A 14,638-nucleotide genomic window follows, 5' to 3' on the forward strand; every position below is an offset into this window, starting at 1 on the left:
CCTGGCCAATATGGTGAAACCCCCGTCTCTACTGAAAAAATACAAAAATTAGTCGGGCATGGCGGTGTGTGCCTGTGGTCCCAGATACTCAGGAGGCTGAGGCAGGAGAATCATTTGAACCCGGGAGGCAGAGGTTGCAGCGAGCCAAGATGGGACCACTACACTCCAGCCTGGGTGACAGAACGGGATGCCGTCTCTAAATAAATAAATACGTGGAGAAAGCTATACCAAGATAATACTAAACAAAAAAGACTTCAAAGCTAAGAAAGTTATCAGAGCTTAAGAGCGGCATTACAGCCAGGTGTTGTCACTCACATCAATAATCCCAGCACTTTAGGAGACCAAGGTAATGGGGGATTGCTTGAGCCCAGGAGTTTGTGATCAACCTGGGCAACATAGCAAGACCCTGACTCTGCAATAAATAAATATATATAAATATATATATATCAGCTGGTCACGGTGGTGAATACCTGTAGTCCCAGCTACTTAGGAGACCAAAACAGGAGGATCACTTGAGCCTGGGAGCTCCAGACTTCAGTGAGTCGTGATCACACCACTGTACTCCAGCCTGGGTGACAGAATGAGACCCTGTGTCAAAAAAAAAAAAAAAGAGGGACATTACAGAATGATAAAGGAGTCAATTCTCCAAAAACACATAATTAATCCTTAATGTATATGCAACTAACAAAAGCATCAAAATACACGAAGTTAAAAGTGGTAGAACTAGTCCAGGCGCGGTGGCTCGTGCCTGGAATCCCAGCACTTTGGGAGGCCGAGGCGGGTGGATCACCAGAGGGCAGGAGTTCAAGACCAACCTGGCTAATGTGGTGAAACCCTGTCTCTACTAAAAATACAAAAATTATCCAGGTGTGGTGGCAGGCACCTGTAATCCCAGCTACTCAGGAGGCAGGAGAATCGCTTCAACCAGGGAGGCGGAAGTTGCAGTGAGCTGAGATCGCGCCATTGCACTCCAGCCTAAGCGACAAGAGCAAAATTCCATCTCAAAAAAACAAAGAAAAAAAACAGTGGTGGAATTGCACAGAGACATTGATAAAGTACTATGGTACTTCAAGACTTACTATAAAGCTACGGTAATCAGGACAGTGTGATATTAGTGAAAAAACAGATAAATAGATCAATGGGCCAGGTGTGGTGTCTCACACCTGTAATCCCAGCACTTTGCGAGGTCAAGTCAGGTGGTTCACTTAAGGTCAGGAGAATGAGACCACCCTGGACAACATGCTGAAACACTGTCTCTTAAAAAAAAAAAAAAAAAAGATCAATTGAATAGAATAGAGATCTCAGAAACAGACCCACATAAATAGAGTCAAGTGATCTTTGACAAAAGAGCAAAGGCAATACAGCGAGCAAAGACAAAGATGGTCTTTTTAACAGATGTTGCTGAACAACTGGACATCCACATGCAAAAAACTGAATCCAGACTCTGACCTTACACACTTCACAGAATTAATTCAGATGGATCAGAGACCTAAATGTAAAGCTCAAACCCATAAAAATTTTAGAAGGTAACATAGGAGAAAATCTAGGTAACTTCAGATTTGGCAATGACTTTTTAGATACAACACCAAAGGTAGGATTCATGCAAGAAAGAATTGGGCCGGGCACGGTGGCTCATGCCTGTAATCCCAGCACTTTGGGATGCTGAGGCGGGCAGATAACCTGAGGTTGGGAGTTCGAGACCAGCCTGACCAACATGAAGAAACCCCATCTCTACTAAAAATACAAAATTAGCCGGGTGTGGTGGCACATGCTTGTAATGCCAACTACTTGGGAGGCTGAGGCAGGAGAATTGCTTGAACGCGGGAGGTGGAGGTTGCGGTGAGCTGAGATCGTGCCATTGCACTCTAGCCTGGGCAACAAGAGTGAAACTCCATCTCAAAAAAAAGAAAAAGAATTGATAAGTTGGACTTCATTGAATTCAAAAATTTCTTCTCTCTGAAAGATGTTGTGAAGAGAATGAAAAGACAAGCCACAGACTGGGAGAAAATATTTGCTAAAGATATAGCTGATAAAGAAGGACTATTAACCAAAATATACAAAGAACTCTTAAAACTCAACAATAGGAAAACAACCTGAGTTTTAAATGGGCCAAAGACCTTAAGAGACATCTTTCCAAAGAAGGCAAATAGGCAGATGAAAAGATGCTTCATATCATATGTCACTGGGAAAACGCAAATTAAAATAATGAGATACCACTACAAACCTATCAGGATGACAAAAATCCAGAACACAGCAGGGCACGGTGGCTCACGCCTGTAATCCCAGCACTTTGGGAGGCCGAGGCAGATGGATCACCTGAGATCAGGAGTTCGAGACCAGCCTGGCCAATATGGTGAAACCCCATCTCTACTAAACACACAAAAATTAGCTGGGCGTGGTGGCAGGCGCCTGGAATCCCATTACTCTCGAGGCTGAGGCAGAAGAATCGCTTGAACCCGGGAGGCGGAGGTTGCAGTGAGCCGAGATCGTGCCATTGCACTCCAGCCTGGGGGACAAGAGTGAGACTTCATCTCAAAAAAAAAAATCCAGAATACTTGGCCAGGCATGGTGACACATACCCATAGTCCCAGCTACTCAGAAGGCTGAGGTGGGGGGATCGATTGAGCCCAGGATGTTAGGTCTGCAGTGAGCTATGACGGTGCCACTGCTCTCCAGCCCGGGTGACAGAGCGAGACCCTGTCTCAAGGAAAAGAAAAAATGAAAAGCCTGTATGCTGTATGATTCCTACTATATTACATTCAGAAAAGGCCAAACTATGGAAACAGTAAAAGGAACCATTGCCAGGGTCTGGAAACAAAAGGTTGCCAGGGACTGAAGGGACGGACGGAAGAGGCAGAGCACGGAGGATGTTTCCGGCAGGCAAACTCCTCTGAGACAGTTGTAACAGTGGATGCATGTTATGACACATCGTTCCAAACCCGTGACATGCACACCACCAAGACGGACCCTAATGCACACTGTGGACTTTGGGTTAAAATGATGTGTCAGTATAGGTTCCCTAATTGTAACAAATGTACCACTTTGGTGGAAGATGATAATGGGAGAGGCTATTAGCAGGGACAGGGAACATAGGAGAACTCTCTGTACCTTCTGCTCAATGTTGCTATGAATCTAAAACTGGCCTAAAAAAGTAAAATCTATTAAAAAAAAAAAAAAAAAGACGCAGTGAGCATTAGGAAGAAAGGGACAGGGCACATGCATTCCTCATGGAAATCCTGCAAACATATCTTCTGAAGAAGACCCCACCCTTTTTTTTTTTTTTTTTTTGAGATGGAGTTTCACTCTTTCACCCGGACTGGAGTGCAGTGGCGTGATCTTGACTCACTGCAACCTCCAACCCCCAGGTTCAAGCTATTCTCCTGCCTCAGCCTCCCGAGTAGATGGGGTTATAGGCGCCCGCCACCACGCCTGGCTAATTTTTGTATTTTTTAGTAGAGACGGGGTTTCGCCATGTTGGCCAGGCTGTTCTTGAACTCCTGACCTCAGGTAATCCACCTGCCTCAGCCTCCCAAAGTGCTGGGATTACAGGCATGAGCCACCATGGCCAGCCAGACCCTACTTTTGAGTGGGGTCTCCTGCAGATGAGCCTGAGAGAGCCAGCAGGATTCGGTGACAAGGAAGGAGAGAGATCTTTGCATCTTCAGACGTAGGGGAGCAACGCTCATGGCAAATCTGAACATGAGCAGCTCCAGGAACCATAAAGCGGGCACAGGAAGATCAAAAGAGACTGAAAAATCTTTTTTTTTTTTTGAGATGGAGTCTAGTTCTGTCACCCAGGCTGGAGTACAGTGGTGTGATCTCAGCTCACTGCAACCTCCACCTTCCAAGTTCAAGCAATTCTCCTGTCTCAGCCTCCCGAATAGCTGGGATTACAGGCATGCATCAACACGCCGGCTAATTTTTGAATTTTTAGTAGAGATGGGGTTTCATAATGTTAGCCAGGCTGGTCTCAAACTCCCAAACTGCCACAGCCTCCCAAAATGCTGGGATTCCAAGTGTAAACCACTGCGCCTGGCCAAATCTTACACAGTGCTGAAGGCTTTTAAGTATCATTTTCCCTCTTCCCCTGTGACTGACACCTGGGGAAGTTGATAAGAAGCCTCAGTGCTCCCTCCTTTGCCGCCAAGGGGAGGTTTAAACCACACAAGCGCCTGAGCGCACACAAACCCTCACCCAGTCACACCCACCAACCACCATAAAAACCCAAAGCCAGTCTCCTTTCCCTGTTCTCGCAAGACATTTTTTTTTTTTTTTGAGACAGAGCCTCACTGTCACCAGGCTAGAGTACAATGGTGTAATCTTGGCTCACTGCAACCTCCACCTCCCAGGTTCAAGGGATTCTTCTGCCTCAGCCTCCAGAGTAGCTGGGATTACAGGTACCCACCACCACGCTCGAGTAATTTTTGTATTTTTAGTAGAGATGGGGGTTTCGCCATGTTGGCCAAGCAGGTCTCGAACTCCTGACGTCAAATGATCTGCCCACGTTGGCCTCTCAAAGTGCTGGGATTACAAGTGTGAGCCACCGCAGTAGGCCAGTTGTATTTATCTATTTATTTATTTATTTATGGTGGTTTTTTTTTTTTTTTTTTTTTTGAGACGGAGTCTCGCTCTGTCTCCCAGGCTGGAGTGCAATGGCCGGATCTCAGCTCACTGCAAGCTCCGCCTCCCGGGTTCATGCCATTCTCCTGCCTCAGCCTCCCGAGTAGCTGGGACTACAGGTGCCCGCCACCTCGCCCGGCTAGTTTTTTGTATTTTTTAGTAGAGACGGGGTTTCACCGGGTTAGCCAGGATGGTCTCGATCTGCTGACCTTGTGATCCGCCCGTCTCGGCCTCCCAAAGTGCTGGGATTACAGGCTTGAGCCACCGCGCCCGGCCGATTATTTATGGTGTTTTTTTAAAAAACATTTTTCTTTTAGACTTCTAGGTCAGCAGTATGTCTTTAAAAAAAATAGAGACAGGGTCTCGCTATATTGGCCAGGCTGGCCTTGAAATCCTGGCCTCAAGCAATCCATCAGCCTTGGCCTTCCAAAGTGCAGGGATTAGAGGTGTAAGCCACCATGCCTGGCTCCAGATGGCATTTGATTTTGTTTTTGTTTTTTGAGACAGAGTCTTGCACTGTCACCCAGGCTGGAGTACAGTGGTGTGATCTCGGCTCACTGCAGCCTCTGCCTCCCAGGTTCAAGCGATTCTCCTGCCTCAGCCTCCCGAGTAGCTGGGTGCATACCACCATGCCCAGCTAATTGTTTGCATTTTTAGTAGAGACAGGGGTTTCACCATGTTGGCCAGGCTGGTCTTGAACTCCTGACCTCAGGTGATCCACCCACCTCGGCCTCCCAAAGTGCTGGGATTAGAGGCATGAACCACCGCTCCCAGCCTAGGATGGCAGTTTTTGGTGTTCCCTTGATTGAGAGAGAGCTCTGCAGCAGGTTCTGGTGTGCTCCAGATGGTCCCGCTGCCTAAAGCCATATTATGTGGTATATCCTACGGTGCCACATATACCAACGGAAGATGCCACGGTGCTGGAGATAACAATGGTACGTGGAGTCTCTGGCGAGCACTAATAGAAAAGCTGCAACTCTGGGCATGGTGGCTCAGCCTGTAATCCAGCACATTGGGAGGCTGAGATAAAGGACAGTTTGAGCCCAGGAGTTCAAGACCTGCCCGGGCAACATAGGGAAATCCTTTCTCTACAAAGAATACAAAAAATTAGCTGGGTGTGGTGGCACATGCCTGCAGTCCTAGCTACTCAGGAGGCTGAGGTGGGAGGATCACCTAAGTCCAGGAAGTGGAGGCTGCAGTGAGCCGTGATTTTACCACTGCACTCCAGCCTAGGAGTCGGAGTGAGGCCCTGTCTGGAAAGAAAGAAAGAGAGAAAAGAGGAAGGAGGGGAGGAATGAGGGAAGACGGGAAGACAGCAAGGCAGGAAGGCAGGGAGGGAAGGAAGGACGGAAGGATGGAAGGGAGGGACGGAGGGATGGTGGAAGGGAGCGAGCGGGGGTAGGAGAAGGGAGGAAAGGAGAGGGAAAGAAAGAAAAGAAAGGCTGATGCCACAGTGGAGATGCTGAGGATTATAGAACAAAGCCCCATTTTTTAGCACATTTATGATTCAAAATGCAGCTCTTTGGCTGGGCGCACGGTGGCTCATACCTGTAATCCTAGCACTTTGGGAGGCCGAGGTGGGCGGATCACGAGGTCAGGAAATCGAGACCATCCTGGCTAACACGGTGAAACCCCATCTCTACTGAAAATACAAAAAAATAGCCGGATGTGGTGGTGGGTGCCTGTAGGCCCAGCTACTTGGGAAGCTGAGGCAGGAGAATGGCGTGAACCCAGGAGGCGGAGTTTGCAGTGAGCCAAGATCGTGCCACCACACTCCATCCTGGGCGACAGAGTGAGACTCTGTCTCAAAAAAAAAAAAAAAAAAAAATGCAGCTCTTTGCATGCCACAGGGTCCTGGAAGAGACTAAGCACTTGACCATGGGGCATCAAGAGACAACCAGACTGCAGCTGTGCGTTACCAGAACCATCAAATCATAATGTTGAATGAGCAAAGCAGCAATCCGTTATGCAATGGAGATGGCATATTCTACATAAATCCTCTGTCCAGAGGGCAAAATAAGTTACATAAATAGGGAACCTGGACCTCCATGTCATTTACCTTCAATGGAACAATGCTTCTCCAGGCTGGGCATGGTGGCTCACACCTGTAATCCCAGCACTTTGGGAGGCCGAGGTGGGTGAATCACGAGGTCAGGAGTTCAAGACCAGCCTGGTCAACATGGTGAAACCCCGTCTCTACTAAAAATACAAAAATTAGCTGGGCGTGGCGGCGTGCACCTATAGTCCCAGCTACTCAGGAGGCTGAGGCAGGAGAACTGCTTGAACTCGGGAGGTGGAGGTTGCAGTGAGCCAAGATCATGCCACTGCACTCCAGCCTGGCAACAGAGCAAGATTTCGTCTCAAAAAAATAATAATAATAAAAATAAAAATTAGCCAGGTGTGATGACGGGCGTCTGCAGTTCCAGCTACTCGGGAGGCTGAGGCAGGAGAATCACTTGAACCTGGGAGGCAGAGGCTACAAAGAGCAAAAAAAAAAAAAAAAAAAGAAAAGAAAGAAACAGTGCCTCTGAAACTCTGCAACTCAAATTTATAATCTCTCTCTTTTTTTTTTTTGAGACAGGGTCTTGCTCTGCCTTCCAGCTTGGAGTGCAGTAGAGTGATCTCAGCTCACTGCAACCTCCGCCTCCCAGGTTTAAGCAACTCTCGTGCCTCAGCCTCCCGATTAGCTGGAATTACAGGTGTGAGCCACAGCGCCCGGCCAGCCAGCAGTTGGATTTTTAAAGGTCAAACCTCCCCAGACTCCAAAGAACACTAGGGCCAAACAACACCACAGAGGATCACCTGGAACCAACTAACCAGGCCCAACCCTGCTTAGAAAAACAACATAGAAGCCTGAATACATGGAACTCCTTCCCGCTTTCTCATTCAAACGCAAACTTCAGATTCCAAAGAATATTGGGGCCAAACACTATTACAAAACAGTATCAGTTTCTCTGGCCAGGCAAGATGGCTCATGCCTGTAATCCCAGCACTTTGGGAGGCCGAGGCAGGCAGATCACCAGAGGTCGGGAGTTTAAGATCAGCCTGGCCAACGTGGTGAAACTCTGTCTATACCAAAAATACAAAAAACTAGGCGGGAGTGGTGCCACACACCTGTAATCCCACTTACTCAGGAGGCCAAGGCAGGAGAACCACTGGAACCCAGGAGGCAGAGGTTGCAGTGAGCCAAGATCACGAAACTGCACTCCAGCCTGGGGACAGAGTGAGGCTTCATCTAAAAAAATAATAATAATTAAATAATAAAATCAAAACCAGCTAGGAGTGGTGGCACAAGCATGTAGTCCCAGCTACTTGAGGGGCTGAGGTTAGACCATCACTTGAGCCCAGGAAGTCAAGGCTGCAGTGAGCCAAGATCACCCCAGTGCACTGCAGCCTTGGCGACAGAGTGAGACCCTGCCTCAACCAAACCAAACCAAACCCGAGCCCCGGAAGTAGTTCAGCATCCCTTCTGCTGCATTCCACTGGTAAAGCAAGTCACAAGGCAAGCCCAGATTGAATGGGAGGGAAGATACAGACCCCACCGCTTTTGGGAGGCAAGCCAAAGTAACATTGTAAATTGCATAGATACAGGGAAGGCATGATGGGGGAGGGAGGTTCTTATTGTAACAACCTACTGCCCCTGTCTCCGTTTGCACAGCTGAGTCCACTCTAGGAACCTGGCAGAAGACTCTTTTACCATCCTCATGGTCCAGCCCACTGTGCAGTTCTTTTTTTTTTTTTTTTGAGACGGAGTTTCACTCTTATTGCCGAGGCTGGAGTGCAATGGCACGATCTCGGCTCACCTCAGCCTCCGCCTCCCGGGTCCAAGCGATTCTCCTGCCTCAGCTTCCCAAGTAGCTGGGATTACAGGCATGCGCTACCACACCCAGCTAACTTTTTATTTTTAGTAAAGACGGGGTTTCACCATGTTGGTCAGGCTGGTCTCGAACTCCTGACCTCAGCCTCCCAAAGTGCTGGGATTACAGGCGTGAGCCACCGTGCCCGGCCTTAATTTTTGTATTTTTTACTAGAGACGGGGTTTTGCCATGTTGACCAGGCTAGTCTCGAATTCCCGGCCTCAAGGGATCCACCCGCTTTGGCCTCTCAAAGTGTTGGGATTACAGATGTGAGCCACTGCACCCAGCTTGGCTAATTTTTATTTTTTTAATTTTTATGTATTTATTTTTTTAGATGGAGTCTCACTCTGTCACCCGGGCTGGAGTGCAGTGGTGCAGTCACTGCAACCTCCACCTCCCGGGTTCAAGTGATTCTCCTGCCTCAGCCTTCCAAATAGCTAGGATTACAGGTGCACTCCACCATGCCCAGTTATTTATTTTATTTTTATTTTTATTTATTTATTTATTTTTTGAGACAAAGTCTTATTTTGTTGCCCAGGCTGGAGTGCAGTGGCACAACCTTGGCTCACTGCAACCTCTGCCTCCCAGAGTTAAAGCGATTCTCCTGCCTCAGTTTCCCAAGTGGATGGGACTACAGGCACATTCCGCCACACCCAGCTAATTATTCATATTTTTAGTAGAGACAGGATTTCACCATGTTGGCCAGCATGGCCTCGATCTCCTGACCTTATGATCCGCCTGCCTCAGCCTCCCAAAGTGCTGGGATTACAGGTGTGAGTCATGGCACCTGGCCTATTTTTTTAATTTTATTTTTAGTAGAGACGAGGTTTCACCATGTTGGCCAGGCTGGTCTCCAACTCCTGACCTCAGGTGATCCACCCACCTCTCCCTCCCAAAGTGCTGGGATTATAGTCATGAGCCACTGTGCCTGGCCAATTTCTTGCATTTTTTATTTTAAATTTTATTTATTTATATTAATAGAGATGGGGGTCTCACTATGTTGGCCAGGTTGTTCTTGAACTCCTCGCTTCAAGCAATCCTCCCGCTTTGGCCTCCCAAGGTGCTGAGATTACATGCCTTCTTCTATTTTTTGTAGAGAGAGGGTCTCGCTCTGTCACCCAGGCTAGAGTGCGGTGGCCCCATCATAGCTCACGGCAACATCTGGGTACATGCCCCCCGCCCCCCAGCACCTTGGCACATTCACCAACTCAGGAAGTTCTCTGAATCCCATTCCCCCGATTTTTTTTTTTCTTATGGTGGCTTCATTTCCTGGGCATGATTGGTTAAATCAATGGGGCATTTGTGATTAGCCCAACCTCCAGCCCTCTAATGACATGATTTTTTTGTATTTTTTAGTAGAGACGGGGTTTCACCGAGTTAGCCGAGATGGTCTCGATCTCCTGACCTCGTGATCCGCCCATCTCAGCCTCCCAAAGTGCTGGGATTACAGGCTTGAGCCACCACACCTGGCCTACTTTTTGTATTTTTAGTAGAGACAGGGTTTCGCCATGTTGGCCAGGATAGTCTTGAACTCCTGACCTCAAGTAATTCGCTAGCTTCAGCCTTCCAAAGTGCTGGGATTACCGGCATGAACCACCACACCCAGTCCTCCCTGGAGCCACGGCAAGAGCCTGGGACAAAAACCAAATTTATGATGAAAGATGATCCTATCGCTCTTACCACTTAGGAAATTACACGTGTTTTAGGAGCTCTGGCCTGGAGTAAAGACCAAAATACACATTTCTTATTATATCACAAGATCACAGCAGCTTTTTCAAATGTTGACGCATTTCATCAAATATCAGAAAATCATGTTCATTACTATCACCACCCATCACATCAGAAACATTTTCTAGTAATGGGAGACTGTGAAGCTCCCAGTGGTGGATATAAATTTTCTAAAATTCTAATCTTCTCTTGAAAGCTCAAACGTTATCATTACACAGTCATTTTCCTTGAAGTGATAGTTTCAGTTTGTTCAATTTTGAGAAAGTGTCTGCGAACTCCCAAATCTGAATTATCCCAGTTTGTCAGTCAGTCATTCTCTCAAGATGATGTCCTAGAAAGAAAGTGGCCAGTCCAGCCCCAAACACAAATAATCGCACCGGGCCCATCTCATCATTCAGACTATTTAAAAGACAGGTACTCACAGATCTAGATTGAATAAAATTACAAAACTTTACTGCTGATTGGGGGGACATTCTTTTTTTTTTTTTTTTTTTAAGATGGAGTCTCGCTCTGTCACCCAGGCTGGAGAGCAGTGGTACAATCTCAGCTCACTGCTCCACCTCCCGGGTTCATGCAATTCTCCTGCCTCAGCCTCCCGAGTAGCTGGGATTACAGGCATGCATCACTACATCCTGCTAATTTTTGTATTTTTAGTAGAGACGGGGTTTCACCACGTTGGCGAGGCTGGTCTTGAACTCCTGACCTCAGGTGATCCACCCGCCTCAACCTCCCGAAGCGCTGGCATTACAGGCGTGAGCCACTGCGCCCGGCCCATTTCAGCAATTATCTGTTTTCACAGGAATGCAAATAATACTAGTATCATATAAAGTGCATTATTTTAAAAACACTATTGCTCAGGAGAAGCTATGGCCACTTTGGAATAAACAGTTTGGTCCTCACTATATGATTCAGCAATTCTACTTACTTAACTACTGCTGCTTAAGCAACAGCATTGGGCCTTCCTCTTCCTATATCGGTGGAGTAATAACAACCAGAATTTGGCCGGGCGCGGTGGCTCACGCCTGTAATCCCAGCACTTTGGGAGGCCGAGGTGAGTGGATCATTTGAGGTCAGGAGTTCTAGACCAGCCTGGCCAACATGTCGAAACCCCATCTCTGTTAAAAATACAAAAATTAGCCAGGTGTAGTGGCACACACCTGTAATCCCAGCTACTCAGGAGGCTGAGACAGGAGGATCGCTTGAAAGTGGGAGGTGGAGGTTACAGTGAGCAGAGATCATGCCACTGCACTCCAGCCTGGGTGACAGAGCAAGACTCTGTCTAAACAAAAATAAAAAAATAAAAATGGGCAAAAGATTTGAATACACATTTCTTAAAAGAAGGCATACAAATGATCAACAGGTTTAAGAAAAGGTATGCAGCATCATCGATCATCAGAGAAATGCAAATCAAACCTACAAAGAGATCTCATCTGACCACAGTTAAAATGGTTTCTATCCAAAGACTGGTAATAACAAATGCTGGCGAGGACGTGGATAAAGGGAACCTTCACACAGTGTTGGTAGAAATGTAACTTAGTACAACCAGCACGGACAACAGTTTGGAGGTTCCTCAAAAAACTAAATGTAGAACTACTATAAGATCCAGTAATCTCAATGCTGGGTATATACCCAAAAGAAAGGAAATCAGTATATCAAAGAGATGTCTTCATTCCCGTATTTATTGCAGTGCTATTTACGATAGTCAAGATTTAGAAGCAACCTAAGTGTCCATCAATGATCAGTGTGGATAAAGAAAATGTGCTATGTATACACAATGGAGTACTACTCAGCCATGAAAAAGATTGAGATCCTGTCATTTGCAACAACATGGATGGAACTGGAGATTATTATGTCAAGTGAAATAAGCCAGGCACAGCAAGACAAATACTGAATGTTCTCACTTATTTGTGGGACCTAAATATCAAAACAATTGACCTTATGGGCATAGGGAGTAGAAGGACGTAAAGCTACCACAGGCTGGGAAGGGTAGTACGAGGATGGGTAGGGGGTGGGGATGGTTAAAGGGAACAAAAAAATAGAAAGAATGAATAAGACCTAGTATTTGAAAGCATAACAGGGTGACTGTAGTCAATAATAACTTTTTTTTTTGAGGTGTAGTCTGGCTCTGTCACCCAGGCTGGAGTGCAGTGGTGCAATCTCGGCTCCGTGTAGCCTCTGCCTCCCTGGTTCAAGAAATTCTCCTGCCTCGGCCTCCCAAGTAGCTGGGATTACAGGCACACGCCACCACGTGGCTAATTTTTGTATTTTTAGTACAGACAGGGTTTCACCATGTTCGCCATGCTGGTCTCAAACTCCTAACCTTAGGTGATCCACCCACCTCAGCCTCCTAAAATGCTGGGATTACAGACATGAGCCACCACACCCAGCCTCTTTTATTTATTTATTTATTTAGAGACAGAGTGTCACCCTGTGGCCCAGGCTGGAGTGCAATGGTGCGATCTCGGTTCACCGCAACCTCTGCCTCCTGGGTTCAAAGGATTCTCCTGCCTCAGCCTCCCGAGTAGCTGGGATTATAGGCGCCCTCTATCCACCACCACACCTGGCTAATTTTTTGTATCTTTAGTAGAGACGAGGTTTCACCATGTTGGCCAGGCTGGTCTCGAACTCCTGACCTTGTGATCCGCCCGCCTTGGCTTCCCAAAGTGCTGGGATTACAGGCATGAGCCACCGCACCCGGACTCTTTTAGTTATTTTTAAATGTACAATTCGGCCAGGCATGGTGACTCACGCCTGTGATCCCAGTACTCACTATGTTGCTCTCATCAAAATCAAGAGACTCCATCTCTACTAAAAATATAAAAATTAACTGGGTGTGGTGGTGCGTGCCTGTGGTCCCAGCTACTTGAGAGGCCTAGGTGGGAGGATTGCTCGAGCCTCGGAGGTTGAGGCTGTGGTGAGCCAAGATTGCACCAAGCACTCCAGCCTGGGTAACAGAATGAGACCATGTCTCAAAAAAGAAAGGAAAAAGGAAAAAGGAAAAAGGAAAGGAAAGGAAAGGAAAGGAAAGGAAAGGAAAGGAAAGGAAAGGAAAGGAAAGGAAAGGAAAGGAAAGGAAAGGATGGCATAGGACAGCCTTGGAAAATAAAAAATTAAAAACAAAATTAAAAAAATAAATGAAAAGTAAGCCAGAGACGAAGAGGAAATGTATGCAATACTAAAACCTTGTATCCAAACTATAAAAAGAACTCTTACAAGTCAACTATAAGATGACAAAAAAAATTCAATTTTTAAAATGGGATTTTAAAAATTTGAACAGAAATTTTTTTTTTTTTTTTTTTTTTTTTGAGACGGAGTCTCGCTCTGTCGCCCAGGCTGGAGTGCAGTGGCCGGATCTCGGCTCACTACAAGCTCCGCCTCCCGGGTTTACGCCATTCTCCTGCCTCAGCCTCCCGAGTAGCTGGGACTACAGGTGCCCGCCACCTCGCCCGGCTAGTTTTTTGTATTTTTTAGTAGAGACGGGGTTTCACTGTGTTAACCAGGATGGTCTCGATCTCTTGACCTCGTGATCCGCCCGTCTCGGCCTCCCAAAGTGCTGGGATTACAGGCTTGAGCCACCGCGCCCGGCCTGAACAGAAATTTCACAAAAGAAAGTATACAGGCCGGGCGCGGTGGCGAAAGCCTGTAATCCCAGCACTTTGGGAGGCCGAGACGGGCGGATCACGAGGTCAAGAGATCGAGACCATCCTGGCTAACACAGTGAAACCCCGTCTCTACTAAAAAATACAAAAAACTAGCTGGGCGAGGTGGCGGCGCCTGTAGTCCCAGCTACTCGGGAGGCTGAGGCAGGAGAATGGCGTGAACCCCGGGGGCGGAGCTTGCAGTGAGCCGAGGTCACGCCACTGCACTCCAACCTGGGCGACAGAGCGAGACTCTGTCTCCAAAAAAAAAAAAAAAAGAAAGTATACAAAAGGCCAGGGCTGGGCACAGTGGCTCTTGCTTGTAATCCTAGTGCTTTAGGAGGTCAAGGTGGGAGGATCGCTTGAGGTCAGAAGTTTAGCCTGGGCAACATAGCGAGACCCTATCTCTAAAAAAAAAAAAAAAAAAATCATATAAATTAGCCAGGAGTGGTGGCATGTGCCTGGAGTCCCAGCTACTCAGGAGGCTGAGGTGGGAGGATCGCTTGAGCTCACGAATCCAAGGCTTCAATGAGCTATGATCACGCCACTGCACTCCAGCCTAGACAATGCTGTGTCTAAAAAGGAAGATATTCAAAAGGCCAATAAGCACAAGAAAAGATACTCAACATCATTAGCCACCAGGGAAATGCAAATCAAAACCACAATGATATACCATCACACATCCGTTACAACAGCTGAAATTAAAGACTAGAGATACCAAGAATGGCAACTGGACTCTCATTCAGCACCAGGGGGAAAGTAAACTGATGTACCAGTTTGGGAAACAGTTTGGTT

At 47.0% G+C, this 14,638-nt stretch overlaps 1 protein-coding gene across 6 annotated transcripts in view; it reads right to left on the reverse strand.

The window, feature by feature from the left end:
• The window catches only part of LOC119622700 (uncharacterized), a 65,943-nt gene that overhangs the window by 45,184 nt on the left and 6,121 nt on the right, over nucleotides 1–14,638 (reverse strand). The window contains exon 2 of one of the 6 annotated variants that reach the window (XM_073012812.1): nucleotides 7,751–7,855. The exons of 4 other annotated variants lie outside the window; for them this stretch is intronic. The gene's annotated coding sequence lies outside the window, so the exon portion shown is untranslated. Of the gene's footprint in view, nucleotides 1–470; nucleotides 608–7,750; nucleotides 7,856–14,638 lie in introns of those variants that run through there. One more of the 6 variants, XM_073012813.1, reaches the window with a different exon arrangement.

This window comes from Chlorocebus sabaeus, chromosome 28 (genome assembly GCF_047675955.1).
Source record: "Chlorocebus sabaeus isolate Y175 chromosome 28, mChlSab1.0.hap1, whole genome shotgun sequence".
Lineage (NCBI taxonomy): Eukaryota > Metazoa > Chordata > Mammalia > Primates > Cercopithecidae > Chlorocebus > Chlorocebus sabaeus.